This window comes from Bos javanicus, chromosome 22, assembly GCF_032452875.1.
Source record: "Bos javanicus breed banteng chromosome 22, ARS-OSU_banteng_1.0, whole genome shotgun sequence".
Lineage (NCBI taxonomy): Eukaryota > Metazoa > Chordata > Mammalia > Artiodactyla > Bovidae > Bos > Bos javanicus.
Window position 1 is genome coordinate 31522251 of NC_083889.1, and position 15618 is coordinate 31537868.

The window sequence follows — 15618 nt, forward strand, 5'->3', positions numbered from 1 at the left end:
AGCTCTTCCTACATTAGTTGAATCAGTGGTCAAGTAAAATATAAATAATAATGTCTGGAGATAAAAACTTAGTGAGACTTGATAACCTGCTTTTTCAGTTCATCTAATTTTGCCTCTGTATATATATTGATTTTGGTAATTGTAAATTTGGCTTGTGTGCAGTTACATGAATATAACCTGGCCTATTATTTACTCTAGCTTTTAAGAATTATGTACATGATCAAAATATCAGCAGCCTAATAACATGGGGAAGTTGATTTAGTGAAAACAAGAGAGTTATGTCATACCATAATCACAGATAATTAAAGTCTTCATGCCTTTTAAATTTCTGTTTTATCATTATGGTGCAGTAAAACTTCCTAATTAAAAGAACTCTACCATATGCTGTTATATGTGTCCATTTTGTTCGGAAAGGAGATGTATATGTCCCTTCATATGCTTTACTCTAAGCCATCTGTGAAAACTAATCCTGTGGCAAACACCAACCAGCAGTTCTTCAATTTGATATCATAAAACATTAAAATACTTGGAATCCTACATCCAGCCATGTTCAATTGCTATTATTTCTTGTTCATAGAAGGCACCCCAGAATATGGGTGTGTGTGAGTTTTGGCAACCCTTATTGTGAAAATGGAGTTCTAGTGACTTTCTTAAGATCCTCAAAGATTAAAAAGAGATCAAGTCCAACTGTGTTTGTATTCAACACCTTTCTTTTGAAAGAGTATATAACTGGAATTTTTTAAACCAACATAAATATCAGACCATCAACTGGCAAATTGATTCATTTACATGAACTGTGGTTATTAAAATATTTGTCCTTCTTTCTCCCATTATAGTTTGCAAATTGTAAATATTTACCATGATTTCTTTTTGTCCCTCCCAAATAAAGAAAATTATTTGTTAAATTTTTACCATGCTATCTTAAAGCATGGAAAATTTTAAGATATAGCCAACAATACTTAAATTCTACTCATTTTTTTTTTTCTGTTGTGGAATATGGCAGCTTGATGCTGTTTTACACTCTTTATCATATTAGTCTTTACCCTCAAATCAATATCCGTTTAGGTAACTCCCACCATTTCCCACATCTTGGTTCACCATTGCTCCTTCTGTTCCACTATTTCCTTCCTCCTGAGGTTCCATTTCCTCTTCCTGAAGCCCATCTTTTGGTTACTATTTGGCAAGCTTCTATGAGGGAAACATGCTTTATATTACCACTTTTACTCCTGCGTAGCATATGACCTGGATTCATAACTGTAATTTGATAATTATTTCCCTCAGGACTTTGCAGGTATTTTAGTGGTTGGGTTGTTTTTTTTTTTTTTTTTTTTTTGACACTTGTTACTACTGCTGAGAATTTGACTCTGAGTGAATGCACTGCTCCTTTGTAAGTAATCTATCTTTTCTCTCTACCTCTTTATAAGGCTTTCACTTTATCTGTGGCATTTCACAATTTATTTGTTTCTAGGTGTTGATTTGCTTTTATTTACCTTGCTTAGGATTCACTGTAACTCTTCAATCAGGAGATCCATGTCTTTCATTTATACTTAAAATTATCAACCAAATATAATATAGTTTACCTCCCAATCACTATATTATTTCCCTCTAGAAAATCCAGTAAATTTCTTGGACTGTCTCATTTTCTCTGCCATATATTTTAATGTTTCTACCTTATTTTACAATTTTTTTAATCCATCAGGATAGCAACTGCTATAATGTCTGTAAGTCCCTCTTCTCTCTCTCCCTACCATTCACCTCCCATATATCTAATCTGCTTTTTTACTTACTCACTGAGGTCTATTATAGGACTGTATTCCTCTTTTATGTAACTCCTGATTTTAAAATCAAAATTGCCTATTATTAAATTTATACAGTCCCTCCTCATTCATGAAGTCTTTAATCAACTTAAACTTACTTGTATAAAACCTTCTTATACCTCAGATTCATTTCAGTGTCAATCCTTCTGTTTGTAGAATCAGTTTATTCTATTAATAGTTCATTTCCTTGCATGATTTGTCTTTTTCCTTTGTTTTTTTTTTTTTTTTACTGCAAACAGAGCTCCAGCTAAGATTATTTTTCCATGGGAGTTCTATGCACTATGTATCATAATAACAACTCCATGGTATAGTTTTGGGGTTTTGGCAGGTGGGGAGCCTAAACTAAGTTCCCCCATCAATGTTAAGAATCCAGCCTCTTGTCATTAAAGATTATATACAAACTGCTATCCTGCTAACTACACTGGATAGAGTTGCCTCTATAAATCCCTGGAACCTAGATATTTCCCCCATCTTTCTTTTTAATTCAGCTATAAAATGTTTTATCATTAATGTTATCCAGCCTATCCATATGTTCTCATGTGAGGTCAGAAAAACTCCTTCATTAACTCTGTTCCTTGTATTATAAGACCAAGAAGTCCACACACCACAGTGTTATATAAAGATCTCAGATCAATAGCACAGTGCTTGGTGATTCATCAGTGAGGTTAAACTAAGAGACATGACTTTGATCAAATGAGGAGTAGAGGTCCCCAGGAAAGCCAAGGACATTATGAGCAAATGGCTTCAGAGGGTCTTAAACTTGATCAAAGAAGGTTTCTTCCTATTTACTAATTTCTTATGCTCTGGTAGAGGTGTCCCGCCAGACCCAAGGACATCCTTCCAACTCTACAGATAGGTGGCATTTCTTCAGGAAATGCCAGAAAACAATAATTTCCTCTTTCTCTGGGAACTGCCTTTCACCACCTCTTTCCTATCTCCGCAAGAACAAGTCCTCAACAGCCTTGTTTCCACTGATCCAAGCTGGGCCAAAAAGATACTCTCTATGGGAAAATTAGAACTGAAATGGAATGAAGCTAAGTTAGTCTTTACGTGTGGCTGAATGTACAGTACCTAAACCTGGGAGGTATAAGGTGGCTGGATTCCATACTACGCAAAGAGAAGACACAGCAGTTCTATAAGAGAAATGGGAACGAACAACTGAGAATTCAGAGGGATTAATATGCTTCTTAAATTTTGTGTGTGTGTGTGTATGTGTGTATTTGAGAAAAAGCTCTTAGAATAGTCTATCACAACCAGCATGGGTAAACATCAAAATGTAAAAAATTAGAGATAAACACATTTAAATCTAAAATGATACTTCTGATTGATTTTAGACTATTGTTAATTACTGGTATCAAGGATAAATACAATTGTTTCTAAAATATTTTAAAAGACTTTAAATTACATACTGTAGAGTAAAATTATGATCGAATGAAACTGATGATCCACCAAGATGCCCCAGGTTTATTTTGTCCTTCTCATTTTACCAGCATACTGTAGGATGCCATCAACTTAAGAGGCATAAATCCAAATAATTCCCAACTAAACTCCACATCTCTGGATTCTCCCTTCACTACGGTTTATGAGACAGAGTCACCCCTCAAAAGGTAGTGCATAGGATCCTTCTTTCCATCCATCATATCCTGTTGATTCCTAGGACAAATCCCTTCCTTTCATAATCTCTTTATTTACAGACTATCAAAATAAATTTGAGTTGTTATTTCAAATTTGAGTTATCTCAAACTGATAATTTTTAAAAAATAAAAAAAAATATTTGAGAACAATTAGAGCATCTATTTACACACACATATACAAACACACACACAATAGTTCAAATGAAAAAGACTAAAGAAGTTCTGAAAGGGAAATAAGAATAAGTGGCTTGGGTTAAAAAACAGCTCCCCAGTGACTACTAAAATTCAACCCAAACATCTTTCACTGGATTTTGAGGTCATTCCATTTGTAAACCCAACTTTCGTTTCCAAGGATACTGTCAAACATAATCCCTGCATGAAATCCGCATTTCAGCCAAAATGAAACTATTCCCAGTTTATGACACATATGCTACTTTTCCTACCATCTATTTTCTCAAGCTTTCTCTCCCTATAATATATTCTCACCTCAGTCCACACTTCACAGCCTCATTTCTACATACCCAATCTCATAATTCAAGTCCTAGTTCAAATGCTACCCTCTCCATAAGGATTCTTTGGGGCTCCACCATCAGAGGAGCTTTCTTTCTTTCCCTTGAATTCAATTGACATTTAATTTGGGTCTTTATTACATCACCTTAAATAATCTCCATTTCATGCTACTTTTCACGCATATACACTGTGTCTCCCTCACTCCACTTACAATGGAGTTTAAGCTTCTTGGTGGCGGATATGTGCCTTATGCAATGTTGTGATTCCATGCAGCCCTCGAGAGGATGCATGGCACAAAACAGGATCCAACACTTAGAGAAGTTGCTCTATCTGCAGCTCGGGCTACATAAGTGAGTTGTGGATGTCACTCAGATTGTATGTACTATTTGCAATTCAATGTGAGCTCTTAGGAAAATAGCTCTTATTAGGCAGGGATTTTTGTGAATCATTAACAGGCAGCAGCAGGACTAGGGATTAATTTTAAGAATATTTCTGTTATAAAATTCAAAGGCTTTCTTAACCAAAATATGTATATCCCAGACAAGTACACCTGTTGATCATCACAATGACCACAGCTGAATTTTAAAATTCATCCCTTAGTTAGAAAGATATGTGAAGCCTTGCCACTTCAAGTGTGAGCCATTCTAATAAGGCAGCTTATTAGAAATGCAGAATATCAGGATACCCTTCAGACCCAGTGAATCAGATCTGCACTTTAACAAATATACACAATGGACGTTGAGAAGCTCCAGTCCAAATGTTTAAATGGATATTTATTAAATTTTAAATATTCATTTGATTCCATTTATTTGGACATATATTTATGTCTGGATATATTATGTCCATCTATTTATTAAATGGGTACATAGTTTAGTATATTTAGTAGGATTGAAAACCTGAAAGTTAATTGAATGTAATATAAACATAAAATTAAAAAGGAATTTAAATAACATATCAAATCACTGTTTCTTACATTTTGCCTTCAGCTTTCCAAAAAGCAGCACAGAAAGATTGTTCAGGAATGGGGAACACCAGCTACCTAGTGGTTAGTAAAATTCCTCTTCTCATTAAAAAATGAAGAAAAACACTGAATATGGACATGACAGGGTTGGAAGTTGAGTGGTAGCTTCCCAGGTGGGGCTCATGAAATCCAAACTGTTTGATTCAAGTCTTCAAGGGAAAGAGAAGCTTGTCTATAACCTCTGAGGGGAGATCCAGAAGACCCCTGAAAAGAGGAGAAATATGGTCTTCCTGCCACACTGACACCCTTAATTATGGCTTTTGAGCTTTTGATGTTCTGACACATAAATAGCTAAAAATTTGCTTTTTCATTTTGTGCACTTGTAAGTTGGAAATGTCATCAAGTTTCATCAAGATTGAAATGGGGTCCAATTTGCTAAAAATGCCTCATGCATAAGGAAGTTGTGTGCTCTCTTCCACATGGGAGTCAGCCTGCACAGTACATTATGCACCTCGAGCTGGAAAGATCTCGATATGCCACTCAAATACTGAGGAGGGAGCAGCCACACGTCAGGGTCTTTGTCCTTTCAGGGGGAGGGGTGCTCGTAACCCTCAAATATTCAATCCCCCAATAAAACAGTTCTGTGTACTCTCTATACAAGTACTGTGTATAAATTATGCAATACACAGACTGCTTCCTCTGATTCGTAATTTCTGAAACAAAGACCTTTGTTCTGCCATAGTGCACCCCCAAACAAAGGCAGGCAAGCCAGTGGCAAAAATAACTGCTGTTTTATATTCCTTTTACCTTTAACAAAGTATAAAAGCAATAACTTCTTTCTTAAACAGTGGGAAAGCAAAGTGACTTAGTCCAAGGAAAGACCACGTCCTTAGAATTTCACCTTATCTTTTTCACTGGGATTCCATTTCCCTTGATTCTGTCAAGAATCTCTCTGAGATTCTAGGTCTAGTAACAAACTTTGACAAGTGTTTGAGTCAGTCTCCTAGAGAAGTGTTAGTGACTCAGTCATGTCCAGTTGTTTGCAACCCGATGGACTGTAACCCATGAGGGTCCTCGGTACATGGAATTCTCCAGGCAAAAATACTGGAGTGGGTAACCATTCCCTTCTCTAGGGTATTTTCCCACTAAGGGATTGAACCCTAGTCTCCTGCACTGCAAGCAGATTCATTACCATCTTAGCCACCAGGGAAGCCCCACTCTCCTGGGCAGACAAATTTTTATTTACTTCTGCAATATTGATTCTTTTTCCTCCTGCTCTTTCTCTGAATCCACACATAATCACTATTTTATACACTCATCATGTGATTCAGGATACTGAGAACCTACAGCAAAGAGTCTGCTGCCCAGTAATTCACATTGAAAGGAACAAGATCATAAAGTTGTCAGATCATTTCCCACTGGGACCCCATATCTGAAAAACAGGAACCTGGAAAGCAGGCTTTCCAACCCACCCACAGTCAAAGATATGCACCCAAGGTGTTGGCATATGGCTTGATGTACTACCAAAATTTCTGTGAAACTCTTGTTGCATCCAAAAACTCCTTACAATTCATTTTATTTCTCAATGTATCTGTTTATTTTAAAGATTTTCTAAAAATATTTTAAGCTCCGTGCCACAAAGTATAATTGGCACTTCTTAAAGGTTCCTCATGCTTCCAAATACAGCCTGACCCAGCTCTTCCTACCATGGGATTGCTCATACCCTCGTCTCCACACTGAAAATAAAAGGTCTGAGTGATCACAATAGTTTTAAATGTTACATTTTACCCAGTGCTTTTACGTTGATCAGCATCATCAAAACATTAATAGCCAACATTAATTAAATACATACTGTATGTCAGGTATTATGGGAACTCTTTACACACACACTCTCATTTAACAGTTAAAATATTCCTATAAGCCAGCACTGTTTACTTCTCAATGTACAGATATGGAAACTGAGGCTTAGAAAAGTTAAATAACTAGTACTTAGTTCCACAGCCAATAAAATCCGGATTTTGATGATTCCTACAGTTGGTGAAATGAAATCCCTGTGCCCGACACACCATGAGGCCAAACACCACCAACACGTCAGAGTTGCGAACAGTTAAAGGTTTACTGAGGGCCCTGCAAGGAGATGGATGGCTCCTGCCTTAAAAACCCCAAACTCCCCAAAAGCTTTCAGGAAAGTCCTTTCATAGGAAAGGTGAGGGAGGGGTATGGTAAGTTCCTGCAAAGTTCTTGCTGTGAGAGCCTTTGTTCTTGAGGTGAGTCATGGTCAGGGCACAAATGATCCCGTAAATCGCCACCAAACAAAAGTTACTCTCTGTTCTGACAAGAAAGGGCAAGGATCTCAAGGCACAACTTTTAACCTCTGAGGCCCAGGTCCTGGCTGAGAGAATGCAGATCTCAGCTAGCAGCTCCCTCAGGGCCAGTCCTCAGGCCCCGCCACTGCTGAGGGAGTCAGGCAACCAGGACCTTCCAGGCCCTCAGGTTACTCAGGCCGCCCACACAGTGGGGGCAAGTCCCACAGACCACGTTCCAAGCAGACAACTGCTGCCTCTAGGCCTCAGAGGTAAGGATGGGGGAGAGGTTCACCATGGGCTCAAGGTCTGGGCCTGGCTAGTGGGCAGACTTGGCAGGGGCTCTGGAACCCTGCAGGACACATCCCCCATCCCGTTCCCTGGGCCTTCAGCTCACCCACTGGCCAGGGGCCAGGGGAGCTAGAGAGCTAGGGAGAAGGCCAGGACCCATCTCTTACCTCACTCTCTACCTCAGGACCACAGCTGTGCTGACTGTTGACAGACTAGCCAAGTAGGTACTTTTTTAACAGTTGGTCTCTTGGGGGAGGGGCCTACTGTAGCACCAACCAGTGGCTGAGTGGGACCACTAACCTTCACTCTTTGACAGATGCTCACTTGGGGGAGGGGCCCATTACCAAGCCAACCAGTGGCAGAGTATGACCATTAATAGTCCCAAGGTAACCTTCCTGGCAACAGTACATGAACCGTGAACTTCCAGATGTTCAAGCTGAATTTAGAAGAGGCAGAAGAATCAGAGATCAAATTGCCAACATCTGTTGGATCACCAAAAAAGCTAGAGAGTTCCAGAAAAACATCTATTTCTGCTTTATTGACTATGCCAAAGCCTTTGACTGTGTGGATCACAATAAACTGTGGAAAATTCTAAAAGAAACGGGAATACCAGACTACCTGACCTGCCTCTTGAGAAACCTGTATGCAGGTCAGGAAGCAACAGTTAGAACTGGACATGGAACAATAGACTGGTTCCAAATCAAGAAAGGAATATGTCAAGACTGTATATTGTCACCCTGCTTATTTAACTTATATGCAGAGTACATCATGAGAAATGCCGGGCTGGATGAAGCATAAGTTGGAATCAAGATTGCCATGAGAAATATCAATAACCTCAGATATGCAGATGACACCACTCTTATGGCAGAAAGTGAAGAAGAACTAAAGAACCTCTTGATGAAAGTGAAAGAGGAGAGTGAAAAAGTTGGCTTAAATCTCAACAGTCAGAAAACTATGATCATGGCATCCGGTCTCATCACTTCATGGCAAATAGATGGGGAAACAGTGGAAACAGTGACAGACTATTTGCGGGGGGGAGGCTCCAAGATCACTGCAGATGGTGATTGCAGCCATGAAATTAAAAGAGGCTTGCTCCTTGGAAGAAAAGCTATGACCAACCTAGACAGCTTATTAAAAAGCAGAGACATTACTTTGCCAACAAAGGTCCATCTTGTCAAAGCTATGGTTTTTCCAGTAGTCGTGTGTGGATGTGAGATTTGGACTATAAAGAAAGCTGAGCACCAAAGAAGTGATGCTTTTGAACTATGGTATTGGAAAAGACTCTTAAGAGTCCCTTGGACTGCAAGGAGATCCAACCAGTCCATCCTAAAGGAAATCAGTCCTGAATATTCATTGGAAAGACTGATGCTGAAGCTGAAACTCCAATACTTTGGCCACCTGATGCAAAGAAGTGACTCATTTGAAAAGGCCCAGATGCTGGGAAAGATCAAAGGTGGGAGAAGAAGGGAACCACAGAGGATGAGATGGTTGGATGGCATCACTGACTCAATGGACATGAGTTTGAGTAAGCTCCAGGAGTTGGTGAAGGACAGGGAAGCCTGGTGTGCAGCAGTCCATGGGGTCGCAAAGAGTTGGACATGACTGAGCGACTGAACTGAACTAAACCTTCCTGGCAGTGCTGCAGTCCATGGGGTTGCAAAGAGTCAGGTGTGACTGGGTGACTGAACAACAGCAACAGCAAACCTTCACCTGGCAATGGGGCACCACAGGCCGCATGCTACGGGTTATGCATGGCCACACTCTTGTTACACTATGACATACTGCCTGTTCATATTTGTTTTTCACACTACTTGCAGAGACTTTATCAGACTCGCACATTCAAAAGAGGAAACCAATACTTCCAGTTTCACATCATATACTGAATAAGCAGCAGAAGTATCCGTTCAATATCTTCTGACTTTAAGAGCTTCCATTCTACCACAGCTGCTCGTATCATTTCCAGTTTCACATTTCTAGAAATCATGACAGAAAAAAGCTTAAATGAGTCAACGGAACACGAGGAAACTTGGAGTCCTTATTTTCATGTAAATCATCTCCGAATGAAGGTCAAGACATAAAGATTCAATGACCTTAATTGTAAAAGAATTAGAAATTCCATTAGTAACTATCACAATTTAATAATGTTCATTTTTTCTAAGAATGGGTGATAGTTACAGGAAATTATAGCTACCTCTTAATTTCTAAAACTGTTTTTTCAAGCGCACTTTCCTAGTTAAAGATTAGGTGGCTTTTTCAGCTGCCAATAACAAAAAGGTTGAGAAAAAAAAAAAATTTGCTATTAAGAAGTTTCCTATCTTCAGACTGCTTCTAACAGGAATGCACAGTGGTAAGTTCCCTGTCCCTAGAGAAACAGGCAGAAACTAGACAAACTTGTCAAGGATGGGACAGAAGAGACTCACAATCTTTTCGGTTGACAGACTTTTTGAGACTGTCATAACATTGAGAATGTCATGGACATTTTCCCCACAAAAAGACAGAGGTGTGCAAAATTCTGCATACACTGGGGTAAGAGGCTTTGCTCTGCCACGTCTATATGGCAGGAAATCTCTTAGTCTGCAATGACTTCATAGGTATAGGTATAGAAAACAATATGTTGACTGGGCAGGTTTTCCATGGGCTTTGGCTCATCTCCCTCCCTCCCTCCCTCAACCAGGTCTCCAAATACCTATGAAAAAAAGCAGTTGCAACATGGCATATTTTGTATGGCCTACCAGATGATTTATTTATTTATTTTTTATTTGTTCAACCAAGAGCTATCACATAAAAAGATTTCTAGGTTCTGATGAATAAAATCAGAGGTTCAAGGTAACCATGGGCATTTCAAGAAAACACCCATTTGCTGAAGCTGAGTGAAGACCAAACCATGCCTTTAGATGAGGCCGGGCCAGTTTGTCATAGCCCTTATCACCATCTACTGTCATCCTCAGCCTGATTTACTAATTTATGTTTCTTATTTCACTATGCATTTCAGCTTGTGATCCCTGAAAGAGAAAAATCTTTTTTGGTCCAAAGTTTTCCAAACTGGCCCTCAAAGCAGCTGGCATGCTTCTGTTTAACCAGTGTCTCTCAACAGAGATACACATAGTACTTAAGGGAGGGGAAAGAGTGAGCTTAGGGCCAAATCAAACATAGGAGAAGATAAACCTTTGACAAAAGTCTAAGGAACAACCAAATAGACACATTAATTTTCAGTCCACATGCCCATTTTCTCCTGATGACCAGAAAGAGGTGGTCACCTCCTGATGACCACTTAGCAAGCTTTTAGAACCAGAGACAAGGTGCAGTTCTTTCAACCAGAAGCTTTCTCTCCAAGCCCACTGACTATGAGCTTGAACTTGGAGCTGTTCATACAGAAACAGGAAAAGATTCTCCCTCCTTTGCCCAATTCACCTTGTGTAACAGAGCTCTCAGCTCACTGATCAAGGACAGAGGAAGGATCTGGAAAAAAGGTAGGGACCTGAAAAGGAGATGCTTCTCCAGGGGCGTTTCCACTAAAATACAAATTCAGATTTCCAAAAAACTCCAGGGGCACCTACAGAAATGATTACAAATAGTCCTCCAATTTCATAGAACTTTCATGTCAGTACATTAGACATTGACGATTTCAACAGAGTGTTTGGATGGCAGATTCAAGTGTTTTTACATCATGCGACGAGCAGACATCTGCGGCAGTTTCATGATGATTCAGTTACATTCTCTGGATAGCAGCACATGGCCACTGATTTAAGAGGTGTTACTGTTTCTTGGATCTTCCACATTGCAGGCAGACTTTTTACCATCTCTTTACCCTGAGCCAACAGGGAAGGTTGGTTCTTACCTTATCATTACTAAGACAGAGGAGCAGAGAAAGATGAAATGCTGATGGCAGTAATAAAAATTGTAGATCTGATCACCTTAATTATAGAATCACTAAACAGCATTTCACCTCAACTGAATGCTCACTGGTCTCAGCTGTATATTAACTCTGAAGGCAAAGACCTAATTTCAGAACATATAGGAAATACTGAAAATACATCAAAGAGAGAAACCAATGTCTGTAATTAGGAAAACTGATCATTTATTTCTAATACTCTAGCATTGGAAAGCTGCCAGAACTTCATAATTTGTATTATAAATTCTCATGACTTGTAAGCAGTAGTCAACTTTTCCATCTTCTCCATTTTACATTTGCAGGAAGGCATTAAACACCATAGAATTATAATTTTAGTTTTGTTATTAATTGAGTTTTCAGTTTAATTCAAGCCACATAACCATTTCTGGTCTGTTTTTTCCTCTGTCAAATGAGGCATTCTATCATCCCAGAGATACTGGAAGGAAAAGATGCAATAGTGGATATCTAAATGTTTGGAAAAGGCAAAGTAAGATACCACTCAGATATGAAGTGCTAGCAAGGCATGAGCGTGTTATGTAGACAACGCTTGTTGTCTCACATAAAACCCTAACTAATGGGTTGCAGCTGCTCTCCCAGTTTCACTATGCTGCCCAGGACAAGAAGAAGAAACATGCTGGAAACGTGGTAAAGACAGACAAACCTCCAGTGAAAAAATCTGGTGGTAAGCCCCAAAAGTAGTAGTAGTCCAAAGGCAAAGTCTGGGACAAGCTCAATAACCTAGTCTTGTTTGACAAAGCAAATATGACAACTCTGTAGAGAAGTTCCCAACTCTAAGTTTATAACTCTAGCTGTCGTCTCTGAGAGACTGAAGATCCATGGTTCCCTGGCCAGGGCAGCCTTTCAGGAACCCCTTAGTAAAGGACTTATTAAACTGGTTTCAAAGCACAGAGTTCAAGTAATTCACGCCAGAAACACCAAGGATGGAGATGCCCCAGCTGCTAGTGAAGATGCATGAACAGGGCCCACCGATGTTACATTTTGAAAAAAAAAGAAAAAGCTTTATTAAATAAAAAGATAACTCATAAAAAGTTACCTTTTTGTCACAAAGACATGAAGACATATTTATTTTATTTTACTCTAAAATCCTTTAAAACTCCTTAAGTTCTCTTTTCATTAAACAATCCCCCTAATAGTCTCCCAGGTAACACAATCAAGATGCAATTTAGAAAACAAGTGATTATAAACACTTAATATTCATTTACTTCTTCCATCCTGTCATTTGTTATTGTAGCATTTATAGCTTTAAATATTAGTCCCATCGTATTTAGAACAACATTGGGAAGCGCTGCTCATTTATCTATTTAAGAAAGGCAATTTGGAGAAGGGGTAGCTAGAGTGATAGCAATTTGTCATTAACAGCAGTTCTAATTAAATAACCTCATCTACACACAACTGCACCATCTTGTGCATTTTCCCTAAGACTAAGTATCTTCTAAACCATAATAATCCACGAGATCAAAAATTCAGCTGCTTATGAAAGTGAGAAAATAGTGATTTACATGTTACACTTTAAAAGCTTCATCAAAGCTGTAATAATTTTGTTGGCTAAACAATGTGATTCTTGAAATTAATAAGAATTTATAAATATGAACAATATGTACCCTGAGGAGAATATGATTTAACAAGGAACTGATAAATCCTGTTGGGCAAATAATCTGCATACTAAAATCTGTGTAATGGAGACAGGAAATTAAATAGTGAAACGTGTAAATAATACACAGTTTGGTGTGTTGGGTCTTTTTCCTCCCCTTAGTTGGGTTAAATCCCAGCTTCACAATAATAGATGTCCCAGTGCAGGTCCTGGTCATTCATAAAAGAAAGAAAACAGAGTAAATTGACACGTATCCCAAATACAGATTCACACTAGGTAGGAAATAGAAAGTTGTTTGATAAGCTCCATTTGGAATAGCTATTTGGTAAAGAATGGAGGAAAATAGCTGTGGAATTTTTTTCTAGACTTCCATATCTGCATTTGGAGCTCTTTCCTCTCAATTGAATAAGTGTCTTTGAAAACTGGAATCAATGTTGCAGGTCCAAAAGACCATGGTGATATGGAATTCAATGAAAATACTGCCAAGGCTAAATTAATTAGAATATTTATATGGGACCTGAAATCTGTAGACTTGTGTTTTTGGTAGGCCATTCAGGAAGATGTTACCAGAACTAGGTGACTAGGTGGCAAAGTCATCAGACATTATTTTCTTCTTCATAATAATTATTTCTGGGAGGAGAAAACCTAAAAGTTCTTCCCCAGTCCGCACAGGGCAGGCACGGTGCAAGGACAGATGCAAGGCATGGTGCAGGGAGGCAAAAACTTTCTGAAAGATTGGGCTGTCAAGACTGATAAATGTCAGCCAAGCAAGGAGCAGTTAGTTACATGCACTTTAAGCAGAGGAAACAGCATAAGCAAGAATCTGAAGGGACGAAGCTTATGTGCCAAAGCATAAATAAGAGGTGCAAAATGTTTGAAAATAAAAATTTAGGAGAAAAGGAGGCAAAATTACCTGTTTGTATTTTCCATGCTAAGAATTTTAGAAAATTTTAACCTGAACGCATTGAAGAACAAGCTTAAAGAAGATATGAGTAATATTGGCAACATGTATAATTGACAAACAGTTGGTATCCTGAATATATAAAGAACACTTACCAATCAATAAAAAGAAATCCAGGTGAAACATGGACAAAAGCTACAGACAGGCAATTTCCAGAGTACAAAGCCTAAATGATTACAAAAAGACACTTACAAACATGTTTTGTTTGGTAGTAATCAGGAAAATAAAAATTAAAACATAAAAAGGTACCATTTTAAATCCATCAGACATAAAAATCTGACAATACCAAGTAAAATGAAATACGGAGCAGTCAGAACTCTCATACACTATTAATGTGCACACTGGTATAACATTCTACAGAAAAAGCAATAGTTAATAACAGTTTAAGATATCGATACCATTTGATCCTACATTCCCTTCCTTGTAATATATCTTAGAAATGTCTCACATCATATATAAATATTTGTAAGTACCATTATAGTAGCAGTATTTATATTCAAAAAATATAAATCACTTAAACATCAACAAAAATTGTTTAAAAAGTGTGGCATAATCAGAGTGAAATATTAAACTGCAATGAAAATGAACCAGAGCCACATATATCAAGGGTGAAATCTCCTAAAATAAAATACTGAGGAAAAAAAAGAAAAAACAAGTTGCAGAAAGATACATACCTTATGATGTCAGTAATATAAACTTTTAAAACATGTAACATAATAATCTATACTATTCAGAGATGCATATGTATGCAGTACAATATAAAGATAGACATGGGATGTGGGAATGATCATTGTCACACTTCACAGTAAGGTGTTTTACAAGGTAAGAGCAAAGACCCTGAAAGTTTCTGCTTTTTCTGGTAATATTTTATTTCTAAAGCACAGTGGCAGAGATATGAGAGTTCATTATACTATTTTCTGTACACATACATGGAATCTAAAATATGATATAAATGAACTTCCATGAAATACAAACAGATTCCCAGACAAAGAGAAGAGACTTGTGGTTGCCAAGGGGGTGGGGGGTGCTGAGAGAGGGAAGGACTGGGAGTTTGGAATTAGCAGATGCAAACTATTATATAGAGAATGGATAAACAACAAAGGCCTACTGTATAGCACAAGGAAATATATTCAATATCCTATAATAAACCATAATGGAAAAGAACATGAAAAAATATATAATATATATTTAAGCAATGACTCATAAGCCCTGCACTTTCCATATAGGATTCAGCAAGACACTAACTTGACCTGGACTTGAGTCTCAAGATTAACTCAAGAACTCTATATTCAAAAATATCCACAAATGGTTCAATTTGGCAAAAGAGACACAAACTTAGAGATGGAAAACAAAACAGACAACTCAATTAAAAAGTAATACTAAGTTCCCTATAGGGGCGGGGATGGGGACACGATTTAACCTTTCAACCCCTTGATCCATATTTATTATGTGGTGATAATAATACAGGGGATGTTGTGAGGATTAATAAATTCATTTCTCAAGCTTTGTAGATAAAACTGTGCTCCATAAGTACTTTATTTTAAGAACTATGAAATGGTTTGTTTATGCCACTGTCCTATGCAGCCATTCTGTAAACCTTATCTCCCAGTTCTGGGTTTTGAGATGAATATGGGGTC

The 15618-nt window shown here is 38.0% G+C and overlaps 1 long non-coding RNA gene and 1 pseudogene across 1 annotated transcript in view; one reads left to right on the forward strand and one right to left on the reverse strand.

Annotated features, from left to right (window-relative positions):
* Positions 1 to 15618, reverse strand: part of LOC133235672 (uncharacterized) — a 703684-nt gene that overhangs the window by 660883 nt on the left and 27183 nt on the right. The gene's annotated exons all lie outside the window — the stretch shown is intronic.
* LOC133235635 (uncharacterized) lies at positions 7323 to 12390 on the forward strand (annotated as a pseudogene).